The sequence below is a fragment of the Raphanus sativus genome, chromosome 2 (assembly GCF_000801105.2).
Source record: "Raphanus sativus cultivar WK10039 chromosome 2, ASM80110v3, whole genome shotgun sequence".
Lineage (NCBI taxonomy): Eukaryota > Viridiplantae > Streptophyta > Magnoliopsida > Brassicales > Brassicaceae > Raphanus > Raphanus sativus.
The window spans coordinates 17,051,455-17,067,792 of NC_079512.1; the positions used below are offsets into that span (position 1 = coordinate 17,051,455).

General features: G+C 29.6%; 1 long non-coding RNA gene across 9 annotated transcripts; it reads right to left on the reverse strand.

Annotated features, from left to right (window-relative positions):
- Window positions 1-630: 630 nt before the first annotated feature.
- LOC108840705 (uncharacterized) lies at window positions 631-15,575 on the reverse strand. 9 transcript variants are annotated; one of them, XR_008942012.1, is made up of 11 exons: window positions 15,017-15,575; window positions 11,817-12,026; window positions 11,496-11,733; window positions 11,176-11,414; window positions 10,786-11,059; window positions 10,248-10,508; window positions 8,621-8,687; window positions 8,308-8,391; window positions 7,782-7,837; window positions 7,355-7,427; window positions 631-1,522 (listed from the first exon to the last, which is right to left on the reverse strand). It is a non-coding gene; the product is annotated as an uncharacterized LOC108840705 (long non-coding RNA). The 9 variants fall into 9 exon arrangements; XR_008942009.1 differs by lacking the exon at window positions 631-1,522 and adding an exon at window positions 3,658-3,846; XR_008942010.1 differs by lacking the exons at window positions 631-1,522; window positions 7,782-7,837 and adding an exon at window positions 3,660-3,846 and having other exon boundaries at window positions 10,248-10,336; window positions 10,453-10,508.
- Window positions 15,576-16,338: the final 763 nt, after the last annotated feature.

The following is a 16,338-nucleotide window of genomic DNA, read 5'->3' on the forward strand; positions in this document are numbered from 1 at the left end:
TAAAAAAATCTTAAAACAACCAATCGTAATAAAAAAATTAATAAAGTTGTTCCCTAAAATAATACTACTATAGAGAAGATGCTATTGGTCTAAAGAGTGAAGAATCATAACTTTATTGTGTAGATAAATTAGTTTAATTTTTTCGTGACAAGGGTTTTGGATATAAAACTGGAATATTCTTTAATTAGTCAAAAGACAACAGTGAAATTCTAAATCCTCTTGTTAGCTTTATTTTTTTCTTAGTATCCACGCTAACTAAGGATAATACTTTTCCAAGTTTTAAAAAGGAGGGTAAAACGGTAAATACAAGAGCAGAGAAAATCGCGCACATAGTCAAAAAAGCTTAGATAAGTTTCACTAAGCTCCAAACACCCACGGGGAAGAGTAACCCGTACAGGTCGGACACGTGCGACGTTAATTTCTATGTTTTGTTTACTTAATTAATCATTTTATTTTACCTTTTAACATTGTTATTAACACCATCAATTCTCGATTTTGCTAAACAAATACTGCCCTTTTAGTATATCTTTAAATACAAATTCTTATCTTTTCAATAACCAAAAAATTGTTATAAATGATAAACAAATTTTGAATATATAATTATCTTGCTAACATCCACAAGTCTTTACGGAAGTTAAAATTTAATTTCTTAATTTCGTGGATTATTATTAGAACACAAAAATAAAATTGTATAAATAGAAAAGTATAGTAAATACTATACTTAGAGAATAAACGAAATTTAAATAGAAAAGAGAAAAGAGAAAAAGCGGAGAGAGAGAGTGGGGACCACAAGCAAAAGCTCCAGCTAGACACTTGACCATGACAGTGTCTTGCTTTGACTGTAAGCCTCGATCTATCCTCAGTCTATTCTTTGTTGCCTTTGACTGTTCCTTTCACCAATCATATCCCACCACGTGTCCACATCTGCTCTTTCCCACTCAAAACCGCGATTAATGTATTAACTATTTTCATATTTCTTAATTTTTAATAACAATCTAACCAAATCAAGATACTTTAATAATAAGTGATATTGACGGGAGAGACAGATGTAGAAGAGATCTGAGAGACCATGTGTTGTTTTGTTGCAGTTGGGTACTGACCCATAACTGCAAAGTTTGCTGTCCAACGAAATTATTATTTTGATAAATAATTATATTAATTACTGGACCCAGTTTTGAAATGAAATTACAGATTCAAATGATATGATTTTTTCAGAGTTGTTAATGCTCAAATATTTTTTTTCTTTGTGTTTATGATGAAGTTTTGCTAGTCAAACTAACATTACAAAAGTGGACCGGCAAGTGTTTAAATGTGATATGACGTGTTTTGTAATCAAGTATTTAGCATTGGGGAGGGATGTGAGATTGATAAGGATATTATTTAAATAACAATAACAAAAAACTTGATTTAATTTAAGCAAAAAAAAAAACTTGATTTAACGTATAATAAATTATCTCTAGTAAGGAGTAATACGCACTGAGTGCTACTGCTGGTGAATGGTGGTGAGTGGTGACTACGGGACCTACGAAGAAAAAGCGTAGCAATTTCAGTGAAAGCGATCTAACAAAATTTCAACAACTGTTGGTTACATTCTAGTTATTGGAATGAACAGTTTCAAACAGGTGACAATTAACTAAAATAAACAATCGAAATTACATTTTTGTATATTTATTTTCAACTAAATCTATGATTAATATCATCATTTAATTATCCTGACATTTTTTCTTCCAAACAACTTAATAAAAAAACATATGAACGTTTTCCGCAAAGAATGTATGAATAATAATTGTTTATCTGCTATGAAATACTCTTTCATAATAAGTGTCACTCTGAGCTCATTTTTTTGTTACACAAAGAGTGTCACTTTACAATTCCAATGTAAATTATATTAACTTTCAGCTGAAAATTAATTGCAAACTGCATTGATTTTATAAATAATTTTATTTATCTAAAATACTATTGGTCAAAAAGGTATAATTAATTACAACTTACATATATTTCAACAACTTTCTTAATCTGTGTGAAAAATGTCACAACGACACTCTTTAAGAAACGGAGGGAGTACATAAAAAGGTTGGTGTTTTGATCCGAAAAATCGGCGACCATACATCTCTAAGAATATTACGTTTGTCCAAACAAAATGCATTATTAGTATTACTGTTTATATTTTTCGTTTCTTATGGAACCTCAACATGAAATGTCAACTTGGATTTATGATAGGCCAGGATTGATGAAAATTTATATTTTGATTAAGTTTATAAACCTGAGTTATCAGGTGTAAACAACAAATATGATGCTTAATAGTCAAGTGTGAATAAAGAATATGATATTGAATAACTAAATGATAATCAAATGCATAGAGATGAACAATCAGATCATGGAGTTTATCCAATTTAGAATGCGCCAAGATAAATATTTGATTATAAATACAAAGTGAGGTTAGTAACCAAAAAATATATCAAAAGTATGATGACGAAGATATATTATTATTGGTAGAAAAGTATATACATCAAAGGTATGAGATTGATTAAGATGTACTCTTTTCTTTCATTGCTAATTTGGATTCGCTACTACACCATTTTGATCTAAACATGGACGTAAAAACGATCTAGGCATGAAATTCTTATATGGAGAACTGAAAGAAAAATTGTATATAAATAATCCATCTGATTACATGGAAAAATTCGCGTCCTCGAAAAGTGTGAAACAATTGTGAAAAAATTGCAAAAGTAGAAGCACGAAGGAATCGAGAAAGGTATATACTCCCTTCAGGCCTTCACATTGCTATAGGCGTATTATATACAGTATTTATCATTCTTGATTATTTAGTAATTTAGGATTGTTCACGTGACACACTCAAACCCCTAAATCTATGTCTGTATAATATACACATGCAGCATGAGCACCTATATTTGCAAATTATACACTTACGGATCCAATTTTGCTGATACCAAAACTATTTTCATACATACTTTGTATCAAGATATTATTTTATTTTAGTATACCTTAGAATTTGTGTAAACATGTGAGTAGTTGGAGTGTTAAAGATCCCAAACATCAATTAGAGTGGTAAGTACTGTTAGGGGCGAGCACATATCAAATAATACCATAATTTTAGTATCTATGATCTTTTTTGTATTATATGGATATCTATTTTTTTTTGTTTTTTTGCTTCAGAGAAATATTGATATCCGAAATTTCTTTGGATATTTGCAAATATTTACGGATTTTTACATCTTATCCACTTTGTTCAGCACAAGTAAATTTTCAACAGAAACTATACAAATTTGTTTTCAAAAGCTATTTTTACTTATAAAAATAGAAAGTAAAAGATTATATGGTCCATATCTATCCTATTAAAAGTGAAGTACAAATAAGAATTAACCCTGACTTCACCTCATTATTTACGTCTGTATGCCACTGCTTTAATTAAAGACAATTTTCGAATTCTCAGCCCATCATCACGTTTTGGTTCTAATTCTAAATGGGCTACGACATCTAAATTCAACTTATATCTGGGCTTAATTGTATTTTATTTAACCATCTTTAACCAGCTCACTTTTGTAATTTCAAACCATCTATAATATCTAACCATATAATTGGACGCATAATTAAATTTTACATGACCACAAATCTAGACTATCTAGACTATTATATGACTAGAAATGAATACGATGATTAGAATTATTACTATATGACTATATATACCAATATTTGATTTCGTACATGATATATTTCGAAGCAAAACCAGTTGGTTTTTCAAATTCAATTTGAAGGAAAATCATTCGGTTTTCTTATTTATATATTTATTAAATATCTTAAATATAGCCTTGATTTTCCTTGCACCTGTCAATTCAGAAAAAATCGGAAATTAAAACCAATTCCTTCAAATTTGTTAACAAATCAAGTAACTACTCTTCAAATCTTTAATATCTTAAATACTTAACATAATTATCTCCTATATTTAAGGTCTCGGATTTATAACTGATATCATAATCAAAATACTTGCATTAATCACAATTTAATTTTCGATATCAAATATCTAAACCTCCCTAAATACGTTAACAAAATTGTAACCACAAAAATCTATACAAAATATTCGAATATTAAATATATTCCTTATCTCAAACGATATCATAATACTTGCTAATCACGATAATATAGTTTGCATTAATCACAGAAAAAATCGGAAATTAAAACCAATTCCTTCAAATTTGTTAACAAATCAAGTAACTACTCTTCAAATCTTTAATATCTTAAATACTTAACATAATTATCTCCTATATTTAAGGTCTCGGATTTATAATTGATATCATAATCAAAATACTTGCATTAATCACAATTTAATTTTCGATATCAAATATCTAAACCTCCCTAAATACGTTAACAAAATTGTAACCACAAAAATCTATACAAAATATTCGAATATTAAATATATTCCTTATCTCAAACGATATCATAATACTTGCTAATCACGATAATATAGTTTGCATTAATCACAAATTAATTTTCGATATCAAATATCTAAACCTCCTTAAATACGTGAACAAAATTGTAACCACAAAAATCTATACAAAATATTCGAATATTAAATATATTCCTTATCTTAAACGACTTGCTCATCAAGTTTTATAGTTATTAGTTTAGATTTACCTACCTCTAAGTAACTATATATAGAGCTCTCATTCTACGATCAATCACATCATTCATTTTGCGATCTAAACCAACACAAAAATGTCTAAGAACTTGAGTATTGTGCCTGTGAAAGACTTGAAACCATTCAAGACTAAATGGCGGTCTGAAGTGAAAGTGCTACATTCGTGGATGCAAAACACTGGTTTTGGTGGAGAGACTCTTCAAATGGTTCTGGTCGATGCACATGTGAGTTTAAAAACACATACAGTCTTTGATGTTGTCTTCGTTAATATGTGTTGCTTACATTATGTTTTGTTTCTTTTGTAGGGTGTCAAGATTGGTGCTTCTTGCAAAAGGAATCATGTTTTGAGTGTCCAGCGGAAACTACCCTTGGGAAAATGGCGTGTCATAACAACGTTTTCTCTTTCACAAACATCAGGCCAGTATCGTCCAACAAACCATCCATACAAGATAACACTTACTGATGAAACTTCGATTATGAGTTCTGACCTTATTGAAGATAGCATCTTCCTATCTCTTGCCAACTACAAAGACATCATTGATGGGACCATAAGGTCCCACTTCCTTATTGGTAATATCTATATGTTAATGTTTCAGAGATTTAGCTTATGTTTCTGGATTTCATTGTTCTTCTGTATACTAATGTGTACTTTTTCATCTTCAAGATGTTATGGGGAAAATCGTGAAACTTCAACCTGTTCAAGTCGTCCAGGTTAAAGGAAAGGACCGGAAGAAAGTGGCATTTCGTTTGGTTGATGCCAAGTAAGTTTTAGTTTCAATTGTTTCTGGCTTGCAATACAATATTTTTTTTATTTCATTGATCTAACAACTTTGTTTTATAGTGGCAAGGATCTTGCATGTTGTTTATGGGGAAAATATGCAGAGCAATTGGAGCCTTATGCTGAGCGTGAGAAAACTCTGATCTGTTTGATCAGGTTTGCCAAAATCAGTTTTTACCAAGGTATAATTTTCAAAACGAATTCATTTTATTGTCTTCTTTTTATGTGCTTAATTGTATCTGAGTATTAATAGGTGAGGTGCAAATCACAAATGCTTTTGATGCATCCATTGTTTATCTTGATCCAACTATGGAAGAAGTATTACAGTTCAAGGAGAAGTAAGTTTCACTAATCTGTGTTTTACTTAAATCTATATTTCCTTATACAGTTGCTAATGTCTATATATATCTATAGACTGGTGGGAGACGAGCTTCCTCTTGCTCTTATTGAGCAGAATGGTAAAAAAGAAACACTGGTTTTGAAAGAGGATGACTGGGACAAGCTTGAGATCAAGGAGATTTCGGAACTCTTTGTTTCAAATCAGGTTATATTCATAGAAAATATATTTTATTTATTCAATATATTGGTGAAAAAAGAGGCACTAATTTTAAATATTCACATATTTTCTCAGATTGACAACTGCAAGATCATTTGCTCAGTTGAAGCTGTTGACACTGATTGGGCATGGTTCTACTTTGGGCATAAAGGTTGCAAACATCGTGCAATAAAACTTAAACAGAGTGTTCATTCAAGGTCGAACCTTGATGACAAGCAACTTTGGTTTTGTGAGCACTGCAAAATTAAGATCACTGAAGTGATACCTGTGTAAGCTCACATTTTCGAGTCTCTAATTATTTGTTCAATTTTTCACTTTTATTTTACACCACTTAATATTTAATGCGTGAAATTGAATAGGTTCAAGCTTCATTTGATTGTGAAGGATGACACAGAAACATGTAAGTTGATTTTGCTGAACACAGTTGCTCAGACCATTGTTGGACATGAAGCTGTTGATCTGTGGGATGGCTCATATGATGAGGTACTTTTGGTTTCTGCTCTTAAGTTTTACATTTAATATGCACAGACCCTAATGAACACTTTAACACAGATTGAAGATCCTGAGCTCCTACCAGAACCTATTAAAGCTTTAGAAGGAAAATCTTATTGTTTTGGCATTGCTGTTTCCTCTGACAATGTGAGGGATGGGGCAGACACATTTAAAGTTCTTGAGGTCTGGTCTGGAGATCACGTTCTGAAAGTTGAATCAGCTTCCGAGCCATCCTCAATGATTGGCACATCTTCTTCTGCCATGTCTTCTGAAGTTGTGAGTTTGTTATTTACATTATACATACAATGTAATATATATTTTATTTTGTATATTATAGAGCCGTGATTTTATAATTTTTGTGTATTAGGTGTTCATGCTGGAAGGAAACAACCAGAATGATTCAGAAGACTGCAACTCCTGCTGCAAAACGTAAGGAGCAAGATGATAATACCCCAGATGTAACTTGTACTTCGAAAAAGATTTGCAGCTCCATCAAAATCGAAAAGGAGAAGGAAGAGTAGCAATGCTGAAGAATGTTTTTCATTTGTTTTTGGTTTTATCTATTTTTATCTTGGTTTTTGCTTTGATTTTTTCATATTCTGGTACTTTGTTTTCCTATTTATGCTTCTAATAAATTTTGGTGTTTTCTATTTTTTATCTTGGTTTGTGCTTTTCATATTATAATATCACGTTAATCTATATAAATTCTGTGATTTACATATCCTACCAGTTTCTAACTATATACATAATAGGAAATCAATAAATTTAACCTGTCACTAATCTATTTTTAATCTCCCTGAAACAAACTATTTCGCCTTTCAGTCCTAGCAGTTTCTAACTATATACATAATATAGTGTGATTTTGACATACCTTAGGATCCTTAAAAATCTGATAATTGAAGATCAAGCTTAACTCGAAAATCCTTAACATGATTATCATCGACCTGTTTATTAAAAACATGAACATATTAGTACCTAAAATTACACTCAAGAACAAATCTTAAAACTAATAAAAAAAAACATTACAGTTCGGGATTTCAAAGCGAAATAAGTTTCACTAATCTATCTTAATATAGACTATTCAGAACATATTTGTACCTAAAATCACATCTTTTTAGAACAAATCTTAAAACAAAAAAAAAATACGACCATAACTTCTCTAAAAAAAATAATACCACTTATGTCAATTCATGTTCCAGAATATTAACAAATATATTCCCTTCCATATCTATAGTATAAACAAATAACTATATTCCTTATTTTTAGGTTATTGAATATCCCATTTTGGATTTTCACACCAAAAACAATAACTCTTCTTCCGAATTCTCCCACTCTTTCTCTCGATTACAATCACCTTTTCACAAAAAAAAAAAAAAGTCAGACTATGAAGAGGAAGAAAACAGATTATCATCATGCAGTTCCAGCTAAGAACAATATCACTCCAGAAACCTTGAAGGATAAGAGAACATTCAAGCAATTTTGTTCAAACGTAGAAACAAAACAAGACATTCCATTGAGGTCAATCTATTACAGGCTGTATGAGGCTATTGAAGGAAGGAATGTCGCACCTAATACACATTCATTATATCAGCAAATCAGCATGTTATCACCTCAGACACCAAGAAATAAAAGGAGATGTGTACTTGGTAACATATTGACAAACCCAATATTGAGTCTTTGTACAAATATATATATGTGGTATGGCTCTAACATGGATCTCTGTATTTTCCTAACAGGAGTTGATATTTTGACTAACCAAACATCAGACTCGCCAAAACAGAGCAGCTGTTTGACGTATTTGACATGTAAGCTGAGTAATATTACCTTTTGCTTTGTATAGAGAATGTTGAGGCATGAGTTTCAGGCATTGAAAAGATAACACCTTTTCTCTTTTGTTCAGCTCAAGCCCTGCACCCACAGAACCCATTGTCAACTGCTCTCTCATTTGAGCAGAGAAAACAAAACAACAAACGTAAGTATTTCTGTTTTTCAATGCCAAATGATTTTAAATGTATTTAAAAACTAACACGAATTTTAAATACATGTGAATTTTTTTTAGCACGAGATAAACAACTCTCAAGGACAGCAAGTCAGAAGAAAGACTTGAGAACCCAATCATGTAAGTTTGAACTATTACCTGTTTTCTTTATTCTAGGAGCTTTACAGCTATCACTGATATGCCCTTCACCCCTTTAGCATCAATCCTGCAAAAAACAAAGGAGAACTCATCGATCAAGTTGCCTCTTAAGCGTGGAAGGAAAGGGACATCAAGTATTTTGAAAGACATTACAAACATTGACTTTTCTTTGGGTCCTGAAAATCAAGAAGTGCCATCTCCTACGTTGATTTCAGAACCAGACTTTGGAGGTGTGTTTTCATATTTAAAATAATTTATTTATCTTTTATCAGTACTTTAAGGCATTAGCTAAGCTACATTTGCATCTGTTTTGCAGCTTTTGCCGATGAAAATTGGATATTGAAAATTGGGGATGGAAAACTTTCAGAGCCTAATGATGGTGAAGCGGAGATCGATATTCCATCAGAATTTCTTATTACAGACTCCGAAGATCCTATAGAAGCAATCAGCACATCCATTTATGGGGATACTGCTTCTCTACATGAAAAGAAAGAGGCCAAGTTTTTCCAAGAGAGAGCTATCCTATGTCCGACTAATGAAGATGTCAATATGATTAACGAGTACATGCTGGATCGGCTGGATGGTAAATGAGTTATTTACAGTAACCTTTTTTGCTCTACATGCATACAAGATATGTACTAATAATTGAGTTTCGATTTCAGGTGATGAGAAGATTTACTACAGTGCTGATAGTATAGACCCGAGAGACAAGGGGTCGGTAAACAATGAAGCACTAGGACCTGATTTTCTTAACACAATTAAGGTTTCTGGTTTACCGAATCATAGGCTTAGATTGAAGGTTGGTTGTCCGGTCATGGTTCTGCGAAACTGTCAGCCTTCTGCTGGGTTAATGAACGGCACGAGACTACAGATCACTCAACTCATGAACCATATTGTTCAAGCTAGGATTATAACTGGAGAAAAAGTTGGAACTACAGTATATATTCCTAGATTGTTGATAACACCATCAGATACTCGACTGCCTTTTAAGATGCGCAGAAGGCAATTGCCTCTAGCAGTGGCTTTTGCTGTTACTATAAACAAAAGCCAAGGACAATCACTATCCCAGGTTGGTATTTTTCTACCAAGACCTGTGTTTTCACACGGACAACTCTACGTGGCTGTTTCTAGGGTAACTTCAAAAAGAGGATTGAAAATTCTAGCTGTGGACAAAAATGGTAAACCTCAAAAGAAAACTACCAATGTTGTCTTCAAAGAAATTTTTGATAACCTTGAATAGTATGAATGACTAGGTAATATTTTTCTCCTAAGTTGTCATATATTTATTTTTTGATTTAAATATGCGTAATTAAGTCTTTTTGTTTACTTTTTATCAAATGCAGGTTTGAAAGCTTTACAAACAAGACATGCTTATTTACTGTTTCCCGAGTCAGAATCACAACTAAGCACACTTTCTTCTAATTTGCAGTTTTTCAGAACAAAAAACAAACAGTTTCTATTGTTTTTCGATTCTTAAAATTTGCTTTTGTTTTTCAGAACAATAAACACTCAATCAACAAAACCATCATAAAAGACCACACTTCATTCAATCTTCTACGCATATCAGTTTCAGTTCGATGCCTAATTTCTACAATTTTTATTCAAGCTATTACTAAAATGGACTTACTTGATTACATATTGAGAAGGGTTGTGTCTGTCTCCCATGTCTTCACTAAAGTAAAAAAGTTTTATCCTCTAAAGACCCCACTGCAGAACCTACACAGCAATTGTAAACATTAATATATTTACAAATTATATTTTAGTTACAAAGAGTAACTCATTTTTAAGACAACCAAACATACAAACAGTTAGGAACTTATCTTCAAACACACTCTTTCAATTGCTTCAGCTCTTCTTCGCATACATAGAAGTCTTTTGAAACTTGCATCTGATAAAACAAGACATGCTTATTTACTGTTTCCCGAGTCAGAATCACAACTAAGCATACTTTCTTCTAATTTGCAGTTTTTTCAGAACAATAAACATAACAGTTTCTATTGTTTTTTGATTCTTTAAATTTTCTTTTGTTTTTCAGAACAATAAACACTCAATCAACAAAACCATCATAAAAGACCACACTTCATTCAATCTTCTACGCATATCAGTTTCAGTTTGATGCCTAATTTCTACAATTTTTATTCAAGCTATTACTAAAATGGACTTACTTGATGACATATTGAGAAGGGTTGTGTCTGTCTCTCATGTCTTCACTGAAGTAAAAAAGCTTTATCCTCTAAAGAGCCCACTGCAGAACCTACACAGCAATTGTAAACATTAATATATTTACAAATTATATTTTAGTTACAAATAGTAACTCATTTTTAAGACAACCAAACATACAAACAGTTAGGGACTTATCTTCAAACACACTCTTTCAATTGCTTCAGCTCTTCTTCAATTTCATAGATGTCTTTTGAAACTTGCATCTGATAAACTTCCCTGAAAGCTCCCAAAAATGCAAACATTGTTTGACTATGTGAATGACAAAGGTTCAAACTTTTTGGAAAAAAAAAAAATTACAGAGATTTCAAGTTTCCCATTGCGTCGGTACTTACAATTGAGAATGGTGAAGTATAGGAACCCATGTGATTTCGTGTGAGGGAATCAAATCACTTCCAATGATGATATAGCCTTGACGTTCAAATCAGAGGGAAAGCAGTGGCCAACCACATTGCTGATGATACCTCGGCTTGCAAGTTGAGAAGGCAAGCTAATTGTAGCTCTGCTTAGACCAATTATCCCGTCTGTTTTTACCAGCGTGTTCAACAGTAGACCTTGCTGATCATATCCACACCTTAAAGTAGCAATCACAAAACTTATGAAACGATATTAAGTAAGAAAGTCAGACATAGTTAAAAGTAAGAGAAATGGTTACCTGAAAACAATATATACAAGTCGGCAACTGATCCGTTCTGGAGATTGATATCAAACTCATCGTTGATGAGAACACCAAGGGAAGAGCTAAGATCAGCATACTTGATTTCGTAGTCACATTGCTTCTCACAGTTCTTCTCACAATGTTCTGCCATTTGATGCTTTTGAACTTCTATATCATCTTGCTCTGCAGATCTCACTAACATATCTTTTCTTGGTCTATATAGCTGATTTTCTCCCTAAATACCCACCAAAAACAAGAACTTTCATCAGTACTTTCGCATAGCAAAATCTCAAAAAAAAAACAGGATCTTTACTTTACCTTAGCGCAACTCCTACAAGGAGCTCACTATGGACCCAAGTCAATTCACTTCACCTATCAATGTCAAGATAAAAGTAGTGGTATCTGAGTGATTGGGAACCAAATGAGGTAATTTGCTCGGGGTTCTCTCTGCTTCTCGACATGCATAATCGACGGAATATCTGAGTATGGTCTTGAACCCTGCCTTGATCTGCAGATCGAGGCTTACATCTGCATTTAAAGAAGAAAATTGACTTCAAGAACTTGAAATAACTTACCGATTCACAAAAAAAAAAACAAATTTGAAATTGAAAAGTTCAATTAGGGTTAAAGATATTACCTTCTGTAAACTATTAACATCGAACTCTAACAGAATTCCTCTAATTTTTTTGAGCAGATCTAACTTTGATATTCTCAAACATGATTTGGAATTGAAGATCGAAGAAGAGAAAGAGTTTTTTTCGCCGACAATCGTATGAAACACAACAACGAGTTTGTTCTTTGTGTCGGTAAAGACAGTATTTTTGTTACAGTTCCCGGAAAAAAACGGTTACACAAGTGGACTTTACAATATGGGCCTTCAATATATCTATCCTATTAAAAGTATTACAAACCAAGCCCATCTCTATGTTAATATTAATTAAATTATGAATAAACAATTTTAAATATATTAAATACCTGTTTTTATATGTAAATTTTTTCATATAAAAATGAAATCATATACGTGTATTTTATATAAACATGTATACGTAATTTACAATTTTTAATATGGCGTTATTAGTCATAGTTATTTATGTATTTGTATTTTATATCTGGAAAAAAAAAATTCAGTGTATACAACTTTCTAATTACATATATATGTTGGGTTTGTTTTTCTTTTAATCTTCTTCATGAAATACATGGTTGAAAATAAAAAAGATTTTTGTAATAAGCAGATAATAGAATACAATTAAAGATTTAAATAATCCATCTAATCTATTAAAAATAACAAAAAACCGACATTTTTTGGAAAAAGTTTCTTTACTCGATAATTCATTACATTTTGGACTTCCATACACTACCACAGACAAACTATATGATTAACAAAAATACACACTTTTAGTATCACCATAATTATAAAATATTTAATACAACAATAATATAACTTAAATTATAATAATATAAATCATAACATTTTAAACCGAAAACATACACCCGCGCGGGCGCGCGGGTCAAGATCTAGTTTTTTTTAAATTAATCAAATTTTCTTACAAAACAATTTTTTTAGAAAAAGTTGTAGTTTTAATAAAGATTTTTATTTCTTTCTTAATTAAATATTGTTATAATTAATATTTTAAATAAAATTATATGTAAAAATAAGAATTATATAAAATTATACATATAAAACTATATATATATACATTTATTTGTATAAAGTCGGAGCGAATCAGATATCATACTCCAAAATTCTTAGTATTTGTGGCTTACTCGCTTTTAACGGATATTGACTTTTAATATTTGCTTTGCTTCGATGATTTACATGTATCCAGATTTTTCGAATCGAACAGAAACAAATAACAAATTAAAAAAAATTTAACTGATAAAATATGCAGCCCTAAGTACAACAACTTTTGTCTATTAGTTCGGTTGGAATATTAAGGCTCTCGTTGGTAAACATCGTTTATTGCAAAATTGAGGAAAAAATAATTAGCTAGTATAAGATTTCAAAATGCAATGAATAAAACTATGGAATAGTTATACTTGATTTTATGAAATTTTCGGAATATTGAAATACTTATTCGACTGATTACAATTTTCTATATAGTATTTGATTTATTATAAAAAGATATCAATAATTACACCAATTACTACAAAATATGAAAATAACTAAAATTAATTAAGCTATTTTATTTCTTATATATACTATTATTTGAGAAATGGTATCACTTATTTATCATCTTCTCTATGATATTAGAATAAACAACTAGTCCTATTAATTTATATTATTAAAAATTATTTTATTGTATATTTCTTGATCATATTTAAGATAATTAATATATTTTATTATTTGAGAAGTTATTTCGCTTATTCATCTTCTCCATGATTTTAAGATAAATTATTAGTCTAATTAATTTATATTATTAAAAATATTTTAATGTATATTCATTTATCATAATATATAAGATAATCAATTAATAAATAGATATTGACAAATTATACCGATCACCATATACCCCTAGGGCCATATACTATTATTTAAATATTATTTAAGTATATTTATTTATTATGATATTAGAGATTATTAATTAAATAAATAAATGAACAATATATATTAACGAATTTTACTGATATATCATACTTAGGTTTATCTTATACTCCCTCCGTTTCATATTAAGTGTCGTTTTAGAGAATTTTTTCGTTGCAAAATAAGTGTCGTTTTAGAGTTTCAATGCAAAATTTATTAACTTTATTCTTCATTCTATTTTTCTATTGGTTGAATTGTATCGGTAATGATGTTTTTATATTTAGTTTATGATTTTAATGGGTAATATTAGAGTTATGTTTTATTATGATATTTGAGGTTATTAATAAATATGTACTAACAATGGATATTAATAAATTCTACTGATATTATGATAATTAGATTTATCTTATATTTAGCTTATAATTTTAATGGCTAATATTGTAACCAAGTTTCCGATTCTAATTGGAAATATTGATCCAAATTCAGATTATTACAACATTAAATTATAATTAGGTTAATATAATTTATTATTTTAATGGTTATCTAATTCTTATTATAAGTATTGATCTAAGTACATATTATTTCAATATTAAACTTAATATTTAAATTAAAGCGTCATTGAATATATGTCATAGACTATAAATTAGATAATTATGCTAAATATTTTATATATTTTAAATATAAATATTCATATTCCTAAATAAATTAATTTGTATTTGTACATGAAAAAGTCACAAATATTCAAAATAATACATCTAAACCAAAATAGTAAATAATATATAAATGAGAAAAATGAAATTAGCTTAAAATATTAAGATATGGAAGTATGAAAAACTATGATAAAATATTAACTAACATAATATAAGTCTAATTTAAGAAAATACAAAGGTAATGTTTTTCAATTTATTGTTTTTGTTTATTTCTCCAATTTTATAATTTTAAATTGTTAATAATATATAATGTTTATTAAGTATAAATTAATTATGTAAGAGTTTACCTTGCCGCCGGTTCAGTCCCCACATAGACCCAAACCAAAGGATACAATGCAAAATGTTTCTCCAGAGTTGCTCCATCTAGTTGATTCTGCCATCATAGATAAACCTGAAAGAAAAACTAAAGAACATTGTCACCGGTGCTGAAAGTTTTGGGGCTGCAGAGGATTCAGAGACTACTTATTTCCTTGTTGTTGATTCTCTTCTATATCTACCATGGGTGGAGTTTTATTGATAAATGTTCTTTTGGCGATATACCGTAAATGATGAATTCTCTGCCTTTTAAGATAATTTTTTTGTTGAAAAAAAGATAAATTTTTGTTAAACGAACAAAATCATACCTTGTGATGCTCTTTTGAAAGAGTTTATAAATAATTATTTCAAGAAATTTAAAGAAATGTTGGGACGACAATATGAAAAGGAAACTATAGCCGGTGAAATTATTATATCAAAAGGTGTGTTTTTATGTATCCTACTTATGATCTGTTTGTTCACCAGTTCATTCTAATGTTGTATGTTTTAGACATTATTAGCGAAGTTGTGAATGTTGAGCCTTTAAACGATTTCACTGCAAAAAGAAGAACTTCAAATAAGTTAGAATTAATTATCCGTAACACAATGTAAATTTTATTAAATTCTAAATTAATTTAATATATCACTTTTCAAATAATTGTATAAATTTTTGATTACAAATCCAAGTTTTCTAACTTGATTAATACTATAAAATGATTTAAAACAAAAATCAACATCCCAAAAATTTAATATGAAACAAAAAACATATATAATACATTGATGACCAATATGACTATTTAAATTATATAATTGATAATATTAATTTAAAATATAACTAATTTAATAATTTGAAATTTTGTATTTAAAAATTATCATAACTAAATTCTGTTAGATATATATATACATATTATTCTGCACAAGGTGTGGACCATCATCTACTTAGTAAATATTTAACTTATTTTACAATAAGTTTTTAATAATATACTAAATCATTTCTCGCACAACAACATGGATTTTATTTTAAATTGAATAAACAAATTTATAAATTAATTGAATGTTTTTAGTGTTAAGAGAGATTTTTAGATGTATAATTTTAATTTTATGTGGATTGGTTAACATTTTTATAATTGTGTTGTGTAATTTATCTTGCTAATAATTTGGTTCACATAATAATCTGTTTAAATTTGTTGTTTAAATTAGTGTTAAAAATTTATCTTCAAATAATATATGTTTTCAACATTTTCATAATTTTTTTTGTTATTTTATTTATTGTACAATGTAGTAATTTTTAATGTATAATGTTTATAGGGGAAAT